We start from the raw sequence: 15,144 nt of genomic DNA, 5'->3' as shown, positions 1-15,144 counted from the left end.
GTGAACCAGTGGATGGAACACACTCTCTCTGTCTCTCTCTCTCTCTGTGCCTCTCCTTCTTTCTCTGTGTAACTCTGACCACCAAATAAATGAATAGACCTTCTTTTTTAAAAAAAAAAAAAAAGAAAGTATAGCCTTGAATGCAAGTTTTATAATAAAAATAAGCTCTCCCACATCGGTGCAGGGGTCGTAACTTCTGGTTGTTGTCTGCTGCTTTGCTAGGCACATGAGCAGGGAGCTGCATAGGCAATGTTGCCAGTGGTGGGTTTTACCCACTCTGCCACAATGCCAGGCGCCTTCTGAAAATAAAAAAAGTTACTTTGCATTTCTAGCTGCAGTGGCCAAGGGCTGGTGCAATCCAAAGCCAGGAGCCGGGAGCTCCATCTGGGTCTCCCATGTGGGTGTGCGGGTCCGAGTACTTGGGCCATCTTCTACTGCTTTCCCAGGTGCATTTGTAGGGAGCTGGGTGGGAAGTGGAGCAGCCGGGACTCCAGCTGGGACTCTGGGATAGGAACCCAGCATTGCAAGGCCTCCCAGGGGCCGGCCCCAGTGGCTGCATTCTAACCACGCACATGTGCTTCTGGCCTCCTTCTCCTCTGCCTGCGGCTCTTTCTCCATCTCTTTCCAACCCCTCCATGGCTGAGGGCTTCCTCCAAAGCCCTATGCAGTTTTTCTCTCTCTCTGTCTTTCCCATGAGCTGGGAGAAAACTGCCAGCTTGGCACTTGCCTTCACAGGGTGTGGGTGTGGGTGTGGGTGTGAGTGTGTGGGTGTGTATGTATGCATGTGTGTGCATTTAGGTATGTATGCGTGTGTGTGTGGGTGGATGTGTGTGTGTTTTTGTGTATGTATGTGTGTGTTTCTGTGTGTCTGTGTGTGTGTGTGGACGTGTGTGGCAGCAGGACATCTTCCCCTCGTGAAGTTCAAGCTCACGTCGAAAATGCATGACCATGAGATCAGGCTCTGCCTTCCAGGGTGCCTTTGCCAAAATTCCTTTGCGAGACCCTGGCAAAGAGGAAGAGACCCCGAGAGAGAGCGCTGGTGTCTCCCGAGCAACCGGGGACCAGGTCACGCCCCAAATGTCTGCATCAGGAACTCCAATGGATTCCTGCTTAAAGCAAACCAAAGGCCTGTGTTGCTGATCCCTCTGCAGTGCCCAGGTCCTCTCGCCCCAGCCGCATGGCCTTTACCCCCGACCAGCTGGGGATGCTGCAAGCTGTTTTAGAAACCAGCCGCTGCCCAGATTGGAGCCCAGTCAAACAGTTAGCGCCCGAGCTTCATCTGGATGTGTATGTGATCAAGGTATGTCCTGAGCCCCGCGCCCTCCGCGCCGCGCACTCACTTGCTGTGGTCACCGCTGCGCTGGCTGCTCAGGGCAATGGCCAATGCGCGCGCTGCGCTTCGCAGTCCCCGCGAGGCTGGCAGGCAGAGGCTGCCCCGGGACTTGTCCCGAACTTCCTGCGCGTGGGCACTGGACAAGAAAGACTCCCCCGGGCGGGCGGACGGGGCGCTCGCGGCTGCATTGCGGTTGCGGTTGTGGGCACAAGAGTTGAAGTCCGAGCCGGCCGGCGGCCGGCGGTGGCGGCCAGGACCGCGCCTGGTGGATGGCGCCGCCCAGCCCCAGCGCGGGGAGCCAGCCGAGAGCCGCCCGCGCAGGCTGAGCCAACACGTGTGTGCAGGGAGCGCGTTTCCAAATTGTGTTTCTTTCAATGTATTGGATGAGACGCAATGAGACCGACTTTTTTTTAGGATGTATTTATCTCTTTGAACGAGTTCGAGGCAGAGAGAGGCGTCTTCCATCGGCCGGTTCACTGCCCCCAGGGCCCACGGCGGCTGCGCGCGACCCCATGGCCGAATGACCCCACCAGGCCTCCCCTCCGAGGGTCTCCGCACCTCTCAGTACTGTGTCCTTAGAGACCGAGCTCCCAGAACGTGAGCCTTTGTGGTGCAAAGCCTAGCGCAGAGAGTTCTAGGTTCTGCTGCCCTCCTGGGCCCGGCACAGCGTTTGAGAAAGAGGCTTGAGCCCAGCGTGCCCACGCCACTAGGGCCCCGAGCTTCTGAGGCCCATGGGGTCTCCCTGGGGTCCTTGCCTCTGGAGTAACCTGTTCCCTCCCTTCCTCCCCAGACCTGGTTTAAAAATCAGCGCGCCCAGCAAAGAAAACTGCAGCGAAAGGGCCAGCCCCGCCAGCCCGGCGAGTCCCCACCACCACCAGGTTCAGAGCTCAGCACACCTTCGCAGGAAGATCACGGCCCTGAGAGCTCCCAGGCGCATGGCCCCGAGGCTGCCGAAGACCCGCTGCCCGCCGATCTGCAAAATATCCATCTGGACTCCTCAGCGCCCTGGGCTTCGTTGCCCCATGACATCGGGGAGCTGGTGCGCATGTACGGCTTGTTCGATGACGACGAGCCCGACGACTAGCAGATATCTGAACCTCCAGACTTCAAGGGCCAAATTTTCCCAGTCCTAGAAAAAAGAAAGAAGAAAAAAAGAATGAAGCATGTAGGAGCCCCTGCCGGCGACCTGGAGACAGCCCTGAAGGGACCACTCCTCTGCCTCGTTCTTTGCAAAACTAAACGTGTTGGGATTTTGGGGAGATCTCTGGGCTGGTCGGAGGCATCACAGCCTGGAGGCTGGTTTTCTGTAGTGTGTGGACGTTTTGTAACGGTGAACTTAGATGTTTTTGAAGTGCTTAAAGAAGAGGATTTATGGGGTTCCTGAGGGCAGTCAGGTGGGCCTGGTGACCTGGCCGCGGCCTTGGCCCCCAGCTGCCACCAGAGAGTCCGGGGTCGCCGCCACCGTGGAGCGCCAGGGGGCGCCATCGTAGACAACGCGCAAGCCGGGCCGCGGCTGGAACTCTGCCTTTCCAATCCATCAACACATCTGTACCAAAAAGTGTTTTTTGAAAAGATTGATTTTCTTGTGACCACCACAGTCACGCTAATTAACATACCACCTCCTCGCTTTCTTAGGATGTTTTTGCAGAATGATGATTGTCTTTTCATTTTTAAAGATTGGATTGATTGGGGCCGGCGCTGTAGCACAGCGGGTTCAACCTCCAGCCTGCAGCGCCAACAGCCCATATGGGCACTGGTCTTTCCAATAAAATAAAGTAAAATAAAATAACATAAATCGTTGTTTGAGGATGTTGTTATTGAATTCTTGGAGAGGTAGAGCTGCAGACAGTGAGAAGAAGAGACAGGGAGAAAGGTCTGCCTTCCGTTGCTTCACGCCCCAAATGGCCACAAGGGTCAGAGCTGTGCCAATGGGGAGCCGGGAGCCAGGGGCTGGGGTTCACCTCTTCAAGCGGCACATCTGTCAATCAGGTCTAGGGTGTGACTTAGGGAGGGTCCATCAAAGACTTCATACCATGCCAAGTTGGCTTCCTTCTCTAAAGGAGCCATCCTTTAGCCAGGCGGGCGGGCGGCAAGGGGCAGACAAGCGCAGACGCTGGAGAAGCAGCAGCTTCGGAAATACTGCCGGTCCGCGTCCTGATGTCGAGTGAGCAAGTGGCCGAGGCGGGTGGGCGAGAGGTTGGCTGTGCAGGGCTTGCTTGGTGGTAGGCCAAGCCATGCCAGCACCGGCTTGGCCGTTGGCGGGATCGCTGGCTTCTGGCAATGGAGCAAACAGGAGCACAGTTTGCTGCAGGGCTCCCGCCAGCAGTGAGCGAGTGTCCGCCGTCTCTCCCATCCTTTGGGATGCCCGTGACTGTCATACTGTTAACACGGCAGCCAGTGGGGTCTCCCGGAAACTCTGGTGTTGCTGGCACAGAAAACCTTCCAGTCTTTGGCTTGTGTTTTCCACTTGCTTCCGAGTTGCACTGTTCAGATATTTTAAATGTCCATGTGACGCAAGGCTACTAGAAAAGTTCATGGAAATGGATTTTAAAACATTGACTTGGGCAAAAACTGTTTGGAATCCACCTATGCAGATAAGGGGTCTTCAGAAAGTTCCTGGGAAAATAGGTAGGAAGAAAAAGTTATGCATGGCGTTCCAAAACATTCTTTTTGCACCAGAATGAGCTCAGTTTTTGACTCCTATTTCCATGCATTTCTTAGTCTCTCTGTATTTTCTCCCATTTTCCTTTGCCTTGGAAAACCCTAGCGTAGAGTGCATTTCTTGTCTGGAGACACAGACACAATCTTTCTCTTTGAAAACCATGTGTTGAAAGAGTGAGTTGATGGGGCCGGCGCTGTGGTGCAGCGGCTTAAAGCCCCGGCCTGAAGGGCAGGCATCCCATACGGGCGCCGCTTCGAGTCCGGGCGCCGCTTCGAGTCCCGGCTGCTCCTTTTCTGATCCAGCCCTCTGCTATGGCCTGGGAAAGCAGTAGAACCCAGCCCAAGTCCTTGGGCCCCTGCACCTGCATGGCAGACCCGGAAGAAGCTCCTGGCTCCTGCCTTTGCATTGGCACAGCTCGAGCCATTGTGGCCAGTTGGGGAGTAACTCTGACCTTCAAAGAAATGAATCGATCTTTTTTTTTTTTTTTTTTCAAAAAAGAACAAAGAAAGAAAGAAAGTCTATCCTCGAATGTGAGTTTTATAATAAAAATAAGCTCTCCCACATGGGTGCAGGGGTCCCATCACTTGCGCCGTCCTCTGCTGCTTCCCTAGGCACATGAGCGGGGAGCTGCATAGGCAGTGGAGCAGCTGGGCCTTGCCCCAGTGTGCATATGGGACGCCAGTGTTGCCAGTGGTGGGTTTTACCCACTCTGCCACAATGCCAGGCGCCTTCTGAAAATGAAAAAACATTTCCTTTGCATGTGTATTTGCATGGGTAGCTGCAATGGCCAAGAGCTGGTGAAATCCAAAGCCAGGAGCCGGGAGCTCCATCTGGGTCTCCCATGTGGGTGTGGGGGCCTGAGTACTTGGGCCATCTTCTACTGCTTTCCCAGGTGCACTTGCAGGGAGCTGGATGGGAAGTGGAGCAGCCGGGACTCCAACTGGGACTCTGGGATAGGAACCCAGCATTGCAAGGCCTCCCAGGGGCCGGCCCCAGTGGCTGCATTCTAACCACGCACATGTGCTTCTGGCCTCCTTCTCCTCTGCCTGCGGCTCTTTCTCCATCTCTTTCCAACCCCTCCATGGCTGAGGGCTTCCTCCAAAGCCCTATGCAGTTTTTCTCTCTCTCTGTCTCTCTCTCTGTCTTTCTCATGAGCTGGGAGAAAACTGCGAGCTTGGCACTTGCCTTCACAGGGTGTGGGTGCAGGTGTGGGTGTGGGTGTGGGTGTGAGTGTGTGGGTGTGTATGTATGCATGTATGTGCATTTAGGTATGTATGCGTGTGTGTGTGGGTGGATGTGTGTGTGTTTTTGTGTATGTATGTGTGTGTTTCTGTGTGTCTGTGTGTGTGTGTGGACGTGTGTGGCAGCAGGACATCTTCCCCTCGTGAAGTTCAAGCTCACGTCGAAAATGCATGACCATGAGATCAGGCTCTGCCTTCCAGGGTGCCTTTGCCAAAATTCCTTTGCGAGACCCTGGCAAAGAGGAAGAGACCCCGAGAGAGAGCGCTGGTGTCTCCCGAGCAACCGGGGACCAGGTCACGCCCCAAATGTCTGCATCAGGAACTCCAATGGATTCTTGCTTAAAGCAAACCAAAGGCCTGTGTTGCTGTTCCCTCTGCAGCGCCCAGGTCCTCTCGCCGCAGCCGCACGGCCTTTACCCCCGACCAGCTGGGGATGCTGCAAGCTGTTTTAGAAACCAGCCGCTGCCCAGATTGGAGCCCAGTCCAAGAGTTAGCGCCCGAGCTTCATCTGGATGTGTATGTGATCAAGGTATGTCCTGAGCCCCGCGCCCTCCGCGCCGCGCACTCACTTGCTGTGGTCACCGCTGCGCTGGCTGCTCAGGGCAATGGCCAATGCGCGCGCTGCGCTTCGCAGTCCCCGCGAGGCTGGCAGGCAGAGGCTGCCCCGGGACTTGTCCCGAACTTCCTGCGCGTGGGCACTTGACAAGAAAGACTCCCCCGGGAGGGCGGACTGGGCCCTCGCGGCTGCATTGCGGTGGCGGTTGTGGGCGCAAGAGTTCAAGTCTGAGTCGGCCGGCGGTGGCGGCCAGGACCGCGCCTGGTGGATATCACAGCCCAGCCCCAGCGCGGGGAGCCAGCCGAGAGCCGCCCGCGCAGGCTGAGCCAACACGTGTGTGCAGGGAGCGCGTTTAAATGTATTGGATGAGACGCAATGAGACCGACTTTTTTTTTAAGATGTATTTATCTCTTTGAACGAGTTCGAGGCAGAGAGAGGCGTCTTCCATCGGCCGGTTCACTGCCCCCAGGGCCCACGGCGGCTGCGCGCGACCCCATGGCCGAATGACCCCACCAGGCCTCCCCTCCGAGGGTCTCCGCACCTCTCAGTACTGTGTCCTTAGAGTAGAGCTCCCAGAACGTGAGCCTTTGTGGTGCAAAGCCTAGCGCGCAAAGTTCTAGGTTCTGCTGAGGAGGATCGCTTGGGAGCAGGGCAGAGGCTGCCCGGCCCCCTCCCCTTTACCTGATGCCTGCGGCTCCCTCCCGGGCCCGGCACAGCGTTTGAGAAAGAGGCTTGAGCCCAGCGTGCCCACGCCACAAGGGCCCCGAGCTTCTGAGGCCCATGGGGTCTCCCTGGGGTCCTTGCCTCTGGAGTAACCTGCTCCCTCCCTTCCTCCCCAGACCTGGTTTAAAAATCAGCGCGCCCAGCAAAGAAAACTGCAGCCAAAGGGCCAGCCCCGCCAGCCCAGCGAGTCCACACCTCAGCCTCCTCCTCCGCCTCCGCTGCCACCACCGCTGCTGCTGCCACTGCCGCCGCCGCCGCCGCCGCCAACATGCTCGGAGCTCAGCGCGCCTGCGGAGGAAGAGCAGGGCCCCGGGGGCTCCCAGGCGCAGGGCCCCGAGGCTGCCGAGGACCCGCTGCCCGCAGATCTGCACAACATCCATCTGGACTCCTCTGCGCCCTGGGCTTCGCTGCCTCATGACATCGGGGAGCTCGTGCGCATGTACCGCTTGTTCCATGACGACGAGCCAGACGACTAGCAGATATCTGAACCCCCAGACTTCAAGGGCCGAATTTTGTCCAGTCCTAGAAAAAAGAAAAAGGACGAAGCAGTCTGTAGGAGCCCCTGCCGGCGACCTGGAGACAGCCCTGGAGGGACCACTCCTCTGCCTTGTTCTTTACAAAAGCAAATGTGCTGGGAGTTTGGGGGCTCTCTGGGCTGGTCCAAGGCATCACAGCCTGGAGGCTGGTTTTCTGTAGTGTGTGGACGTTTTGTAATGGTGAACTTAGATACTTGTGAAGTGCCACAAGAAGACGATTTATGGGGTTCCTGAGGGCAGTCAGGCGGGCCTGGTGACCTGGCCGCGGCCTTGGCCCCCAGCCGCCACCAGAGTCCGGGGTCGCCGCCACCGTGGAGCGCCAGGGGGCGCCATCGTAGACAACGCGAAATCCAGGGCCGCAAGGGTGTGGTGGCCACGTTCGTGGGCTGCCGTCCTCCGCGTGCTCTCGGGCGGTGGGTGGGCAGCGGGCCTCCCCGGGCCACGCACGAGGGGACGGGCCTGAGACTCGGGCGCCCGGACCCGCTTTCCAGTGGTCAAGTTCTCCCAGAGTTCTCGCCTCTGCTTCCCGCAGGTCGCTAGGCGCCTCAGGCCCGCCCCCTTGCTCTTCCTGTCCAATCAGGAGCCAGGGAGGGATTCCTTCGGGCTCCAGCAGGGCAGGGATATTTTTTTCTTTTTTATTTGTTTGAAGGCAGAGCTCAGAGCGGTAGAGTTAGTGATGAGATAGAGGTAGAGAGAGATACAGAGAGATAGAGATAGGGATAGTGAAGAGTTAAAATTGTATATGTGCAGGTGTAAAAAGTTAAGCTTAAGCTTACAGGTTTAAACCTTCCTGGTACAGCTGTAAAAATAAGACAGAGTGAAGTAGCACCTTGACAGCAGGGACTCCATTTTGGAGCACTTGAGACTCCATTCTGAGAAAGCACCCCCCACCGTGAGACTCTGGTCTGAAACTATGATCTCAAATAGTCGGACAATAGCAGTGCACTACATCACCCTTGGCAACACACAAAAACCCCCTAGCATGATTGCTCAAGCTTAAAAGTAGAAAGGTTGCACCTGGGTTACCTGGGCTAATAATGAAGATGTGATTTGTCTGTGTCTTACATTAATGTCAAGTCCTAATTGCTGATTGTAATATTGTAACTGATGTTGTCAAGATTATGATAAATATTAATTTCACTTAGGTTTTAGGTTATGTTGACCCCAGTAACCATATACTCTTTTGATTTTATGTACTCTCTTTTGATTTTAGCAACTGTGTATAGCAACCGTGCATAGCAACCATGTATTCCCCCCTTCCCGGTTTTGCGGTTTTTGCCTTTATAAACCCTAACCTTTGGTTATTCGGGGCTGCTCTGTTCATGTATGATCAGACAGCCCCAGCATGCTGGATAATCAATAAAGCTTCCCCTTGCTGTTTGCATAAGAGATGTCTCTTGGTGACGTTTTTCGGGCAGTTGACTCTAACATTTGGAGGCCCCAGCGAGATCTGACTGCTGCCTGGGGACGTCTCCAACAGATATCTCTCGGGGTAAGTGCAGGCGCCTATTCGTGTTGTCGGCCGGCTTATTTGTGGTTTGTGTCTCTTCATTCTGGATTTTGGTAGTTTGTGAGCGCTCGAGGGTTTCGGGAACTGTGCTGGTGTAGTAGCCGCTGGGACAGGGCGTGAGCCCTTCCTGGCTGTGGCTGGCAGACGTGCCCGGGGGCCACAGGCTACGGCCCTGAGGGACGCCTCAGGAGGACAAAGGAAGGCTGGGGACGCCCAGATACTTCCGACGGGGCAGGCGTGGAGTCTGCATTCCCAGCACAGATGGGGTGGCCGGTAAGGCCTTCTTATTATTAGTCTTTTGTAGTTGTAAGGTGCTTTGTTGGTTGTCTTGTTATTTGTTGATTGTATTCTCTTGTCATTCAGCATTGTATGGGGTGCTGTGATGGCTCCCGTATTGGTAGATTTGGAATCTGCATTTGTATTGCCAGCATTGTCGGGTGACTCTGAAGTGGTTCTGGAGTCTGCATTTGTAGGTTCTGAAGTGGTTCCGGAGCTTGCATTTGTATTACCGGCATCCTCACAGGGCTCTGAGGCGGTTCCAGAGTCTGTGTTTGTATTGCCAGCATCATCGCGACCAGTAGTTTATCTCAGTTCCTCTACGGACACTTTGTGTGGTTGTTGTGTGCTGATTCTCTACACTGTTTGTCTGTTCGTGTACATTGTGATGTCTGCTAACATGGGCCAGACTGTGTCTACACCTTTGTCTCTAACTTTGAATCATTGGTAGGAGGTAAGCGACCGGGCACATAACCTCTCTTTGTCAGTCAAGAAGGTAAAGTGGCAGTCTTTCTGTGCCTCTGAATGGCCAGCTCTGGGAGTGGATTGGCCCCCGGAGGGCTCTCCATTTACCACTCATTCGCCAAGTGAAAGAGGCCATTCTCCTGCCTGGCCGTCAAGGGCACCCAGACCGGGATTTTGAGAAAACATCGGAGGTCAGTATTCCTTCCCTCAAGCGGGACCGGATCTGTGGAAGTGACCGTTGAGTGTCCGGCACCCCACAGCTCTCTGAGAACGCGGAGTCCCCCCGGCCACGGCTTAGCTATGGCCGAAACTCCAGAGGGATTGTAAGGAATGGGAGGGAAATTAGGCAGGGCAGTTGGCTGAGAGTCTGGAGACCCCCTGAGCTCGCTTCGGCTTCCAGGCAGCCGGACTGTGACCCGAGCACCAGGTCTCTCTCTCGGAGGGACGCCTGGTCACGCTGCCTACTGCTACGCGAGCAGGGCTTAGCTTCGGTCGAGGCTAATATTGGCCCTCAGGTAAACTCAGACAACTAGGTAGTGGGTAACCTTAAGCGATAGGAGATTTCATGAGGAGCTTCATTGCTTTCTGCCTTCCTCCTCCTCCAGGGGCTCCCTCCCCCACTCTTTTGCTCTCCTCATCTCCATTCCTATACCACTGGCCAGGAGAAAGGGAGAGGGAAATTCCACAGGTCTCTCCACCCAGGGAAAAGCTGTTACCTGTTACCTGTTAACCCTTTCCAACCGGGTAAAAAGTTTTCTGTCTTTGCAACTTATGGTAGCTCTGGTGCGTCTTAAGTTTTTTGTGAACTATTACTGTTGCTAAGCTTTGATTGCCTGAGGACTAAATCTGGAAAAGAGCTAAAGTTAACTATCTGTTGTAATTGACTGAGTGTCTGCAGTAGTCCTAATTGATCTGGCTTTGGTTAAATTATAGGAGGTTCCCAACACTCTTGGTAAAACGGCGCACCTACCCAACCCCACGATTAGTCCTGCCAGGCCCCGGTGTGTGCAGTCTTCCCTGTAAATGGGGGAACACAGCCTTTCTCTGCACTCCAAATATCTCTAGGCAGAGCCCCCACCCCAGGGCTGCTTCTTTTTCCTCTCCTGGAGGAATTTCCAATTCAATACCACTGCTGACCTTACCTAAGGGAGCCAGAACCTTAAGCCATTAACCCTTTCCAAACTGATGGGTTTTTCTCTTTGCAGCTAATAAAAACCTAAACAATGGGTTCATATGCTGATAATCAGCTCTTTTCTGTGCTGCTGTCCCTGACTCATCTGAGAGCGTTCACCTGTCTTGAAGGTTTCGCGTTTTTCTATTGCCATTATGAGTCTTGATTGGAAAAACTACAGCACGAAGTTTGTTTACATTGTTTATCTGTTTTTAATGTCTAAGTAATTACCCAACTGATCAGAAATGTACTAATTTTGGCTAAATGGTTTGACTCTCTGACAGCTTAAATTCTAAACTGAGTCTTCCAACTTTGGGCTTCCAGTCGGATCCCTGGAACTCTCAAAGGATGAGACTCTAAATTTGTTAAAGTAACAGCTGCTTGGGTCAATTCAAATTATATAAAATATATTAAAATGTTATAAATGGTGTCAGACCTATGCTGTATTTATGTTATTGCTTTCCAGCTAAAGCGGTCTTATAAAAATAAGAGTAAAATTCTGTGTATACAAGCCTTTATGTTGTTAACTAAAGTAAGCCAATGCAGATTGGTTCAGAAAATTGAGGTAATGCAAACGCCCTTCAGTTTGCTCAGTGGCTTGCTTGCTCAGTTTTACATGTCTTTGATATGCTTTAAACTTGTTTCTCTTAATGAGGAAGATCTTTTCAAAGTTGTAAACATGCACTAATGTTTGCTGTCCAGGAGGTGTTATCCTCGTGTTACTTAAAAATATAAAAATGTAATTTTAACTTTTATTTCAGATAATGGTGTGGTATTCATTAATAACTCAGTGTCTTAAGTCATCTAGGCATCAGTGCTAAGTAAAACTTGGAAAAATATATTATATATACTTTTAACATCTCAAATTCAATAAAAAAAAAAAAACTGAGTTTGTTAACATGTATTCTCATAGGTTGTCCATACATGACAATTCAAGGCTATGTAAAAAAAAAAAAACTACGGGTATAAAGTTTCAAAAGGTGTAAACAAGTCATAAAAAGTTTTAAAATGTTTATAATTTTAAAATATTATTTACAGAGTTAAATGCTAATACCAAAATTACACTGACCTAAAGTTAAAGTCTAATCTTCTGTTATAACAATGGAGTTTAAAAAAAAATATACTAATGTTAGTAAATATCTAAAAATGGTCTAAATCATAAATCTTGGAATCTGTTTCTGCAAAAACTGTAACGTCTATTTTAACAGCGTCTGCTTAATCGATTACTCTGCCATTTCTAGAGTTAGGTCCTGTAAGCTCTTTTTGACTCTGTTAAATAAAACTCTTATATACAAGGTTTTTTTTATTTCTGGTTTATTCGACAACAAGAGACATAAAATTCATGTTAATCCATTGTGTACTCTACTGTCTCTGTTAAGTTATGGTTATGTGGCAGATGCTAAAAAACTGGGTTCCAGAAACCCAAGAAAGCGCTAGTGTCCACAGGCTACACGGTAAATACCCGGAAGCCAAAGGATGGCAGAGACCTCTGCCACAATTTCTCCTCTAAGTCAGGCTACACAGTAAACACTGGTTAAACTGCCAGTTAAATCTAAAAGCCCAGAAAGTCAGGCTAGAGACCCAACTTGCTGCCTCACTTCTCCTCTTTTCTCTTCCAGAAGGGAAGTTACTACTGTTCTGCAGGACTCTCCACTGTGACATACGGTTTGATCCCCAGACCTTATTTAAGGGATGACTGACCTTTTCTGTAATAATGCCTGGCCACAGTATAGGGCCCCAAACAACATAAAAAAAAAAGGGGGGGGGGTTAAACTACTAGATCAATTTTTCAGTGTACGCGTTAAATGGGCAGAACTCCCCTTTTAAACCAAACTAAAAAATAGATAAAAAGTTAAACTGACGACCTCAAAGTATACAAACAGGTCACCACAGTTGATCTTACCTAAAGGGTCATAGTTCTCCTCATGGGCATGGTCTTAACTCACAGGAAAATACTAAGTGTCAGAATTTGCCCATGACCATAATTTTTCTAGCTCACCCTGATATTAAAAAATCTCCAAAAATCAGGGTTGGGTTGGGCACCCCCCTTGACTGGCATCATAGAGGCTGCCTCCATGGTCCACTTTATTAGAGACCAGTGGAATGAGGAGCAAGCTAGCAGCAGGAGCAATGTAGGGATGGGCAACAGGCCAATCAATGGCTGCTTTACACGGTGATCTGCCATCAAGGAGACCCAGCAAGGCCAGTGCACCCCAAACCTGTGCACCTGTTGCTGATATAAGGAGCCAGGGCGTTGGGCAAGCAGCTGTCGTAACAGCAAATGCCTTCTGTCAGCCCTGCCAAGAGCACAGCCACTGGACACGGAACTGCCCTGGGTGTCGAAGGACTCCTGGTTCAGAACCGCTGACCCTGTGGCCCCGAGCTAAAAAGCCTTTGGCTCTGCCCAGCCTCTGCCCAGCTTCCAGCTCCAGCCACTGCTATTGAGGGGATGGCCTAGGGTCAGTAAAACGTAAGTTGCCTATTTCTATCAGCCTCCTATTTAACTCTCCTAGTCCAGCCATGTAATGCAAGTCAACAGGGTGCCTCCCTTAAAGGAGATTTGCATCTCTTACAATTTTCTTAACAGCACCCCATGGATAGGTCTGGGCCTCACACACCCTGCCAGGCCTTAAAAGTCTATCCAATAGTCCAGGGGGAAGTGGTCCCCTCCACTCCTGTACTGAAACTGTAGATGCTTCTCCTTACACCGTGTGTTTTTAATGCCCTTATTTGTTTTGTCTCTAACAGACTAAAAGCTGTTAACTCCAAATGGTCGTCAGACAAGGCTTCCAGCCCATTCCACTGGACTACCTGAACAGCCCTCTGGACCAAACAGTACAGTCTTTCCAAGGCCACTGTTGCACACCATAAGACAGGTAGCAAGAGGAAATACCCAAATCCCCCTCAACGCCCACATGCCAGCTTCGAAGAAGTTACAGAAGATGGAACTCCATCCATAATCCCAAAGAAGAATTTTGGGTATTACCTCTTGAGGGAAAAATATTAGGCAGAAAGTCAGTTATGAGCTTATGTGTGTGTGACATAAAGGCCTAATGTGTCCACCATATGCATCTGCATCTCAGTCATCCTGACAATGTTTCATGGGCAGCCCGGCCTTTACATCCTGCCCTGCCCCCTTCTACCTGATAACCTGCCAGGTGGAGATCCTTCTGCCTGACAAATCTTCCACAATCTCCCAGATGCAGCCCAGTATCTGCATTTCAGTATTACAGAACAGGCGGGGGTTGGATCTCATTCTCATAGGTGGGGGGTGTTATGTGCGGCCCTAAAGGAAAAATATTGTTTTTATGCTGACTGAACCCAGGTGGTTAGAAACTTCATGGCCAAACTCAGAAAACGACTGGAAAAACGGCAACAGGAGAGGGAAACTCAACAGGGATGGTTTGAGTCATGGTTCGGCCAGTCCCCATGGCTTACTACTCTACTGTCAGCCCAAACAGGACCCTTAATTATTCTACTCCTAATTGTAACCATAGGACCTTGTGTGTTAAATAGACTCATCACCTTCTTGCGGAAACAAGTTAAAAATGTTAAACTCATGATCATAAGACAACAGTATGTCACATTAAAAGATACAAAAACAAATCTCTAAGATTAGAGATCCTCACAACAAGGAGTGGGGAATGAAGAGTTAAAATTGTATATGTGCGGGTGTAAAAAGTTAAGCTTAAGCTTACAGGTTTAAACCTTCCTGGTACAGCTGTAAAAAGAAGACAGAGTGAAGTAGCACCTTGACAGCAGGGACTCCATTTTGGAGCACTTGAGACTCCATTCTGAGAAAGCACCCCCCACCGTGAGACTCTGGTCTGAAACTATGATCTCAAATAGTCGGACAATAGCAGTGCACTACATCACCCTTGGCAACACACAAAAACCCCCTAGCATGATTGCTCAAGCTTAAAAGTAGAAAGGTTGCACCTGGGTTACCTGGGCTAATAATGAAGATGTGATTTGTCTGTGTCTTACATTAATGTCAAGTCCTAATTGCTGATTGTAATATTGTAACTGATGTTGTCAAGATTATGATAAATATTAATTTCACTTAGGTTTTAGGTTATGTTGACCCCAGTAACCATATACTCTTTTGATTTTATGTACTCTCTTTTGATTTTAGCAACTGTGTATAGCAACCGTGCATAGCAACCATGTATTCCCCCCTTCCCGGTTTAACGGTTTTTGCCTTTATAAACCCTAACCTTTGGTTATTCGGGGCTGCTCTGTTCATGTATGATCAGACAGCCCCAGCATGCTGGATAATCAATAAAGCTTCCCCTTGCTGTTTGCATAAGAGATGTCTCTTGGTGACGTTTTTCGGGCAGTCGACTCTAACAATAGAGAGGTAGAGATACACAGTGATAGAGAGAGAGAGAGAGAGAGAGAGAGAGAGAGAGAGAGAGAGAGAGAGAGGCCTGCAGTGCCTGCATCCCGTAGGGGCCCCGGTCTTCCGATCCAGCTTTCTGCTATGGCTGGGAAGCAGTAGAGGATTTGCCCAAGTCCTCGGGCCCCTGGGCCTGTGTGTGTGGGAGACCCAGACCCAGACCCAGACCCAGAAGAAGCTCCGGATCCAGGCTTCGGAACAGCTCAGCTCTGGCTGTTGTGGCCATTTGGGGAGTGAAACAGCGAGTGCAAGACCTCTCTCTCCCTCTCTGG

General features: G+C 51.1%; 1 long non-coding RNA gene across 1 annotated transcript; it reads left to right on the top strand.

Annotated features, from left to right (window-relative positions):
* The first annotated feature begins 10,072 nt into the window (after positions 1-10,072).
* LOC149120797 (uncharacterized) lies at positions 10,073-14,782 on the top strand. Its single transcript, XR_016225231.1, has 2 exons — positions 10,073-12,943; positions 13,222-14,782. It is a non-coding gene; the product is annotated as an uncharacterized LOC149120797 (long non-coding RNA).
* Positions 14,783-15,144: the final 362 nt, after the last annotated feature.

Source organism: Oryctolagus cuniculus, chromosome 18 (genome assembly GCF_051225735.1).
Source record: "Oryctolagus cuniculus isolate XC-2025 breed Fujian yellow rabbit chromosome 18, ASM5122573v1, whole genome shotgun sequence".
NCBI lineage: Eukaryota > Metazoa > Chordata > Mammalia > Lagomorpha > Leporidae > Oryctolagus > Oryctolagus cuniculus.
Note: the sequence above shows the minus strand (reverse complement) of the source record. Positions and strands in the feature narration are given on the sequence as shown.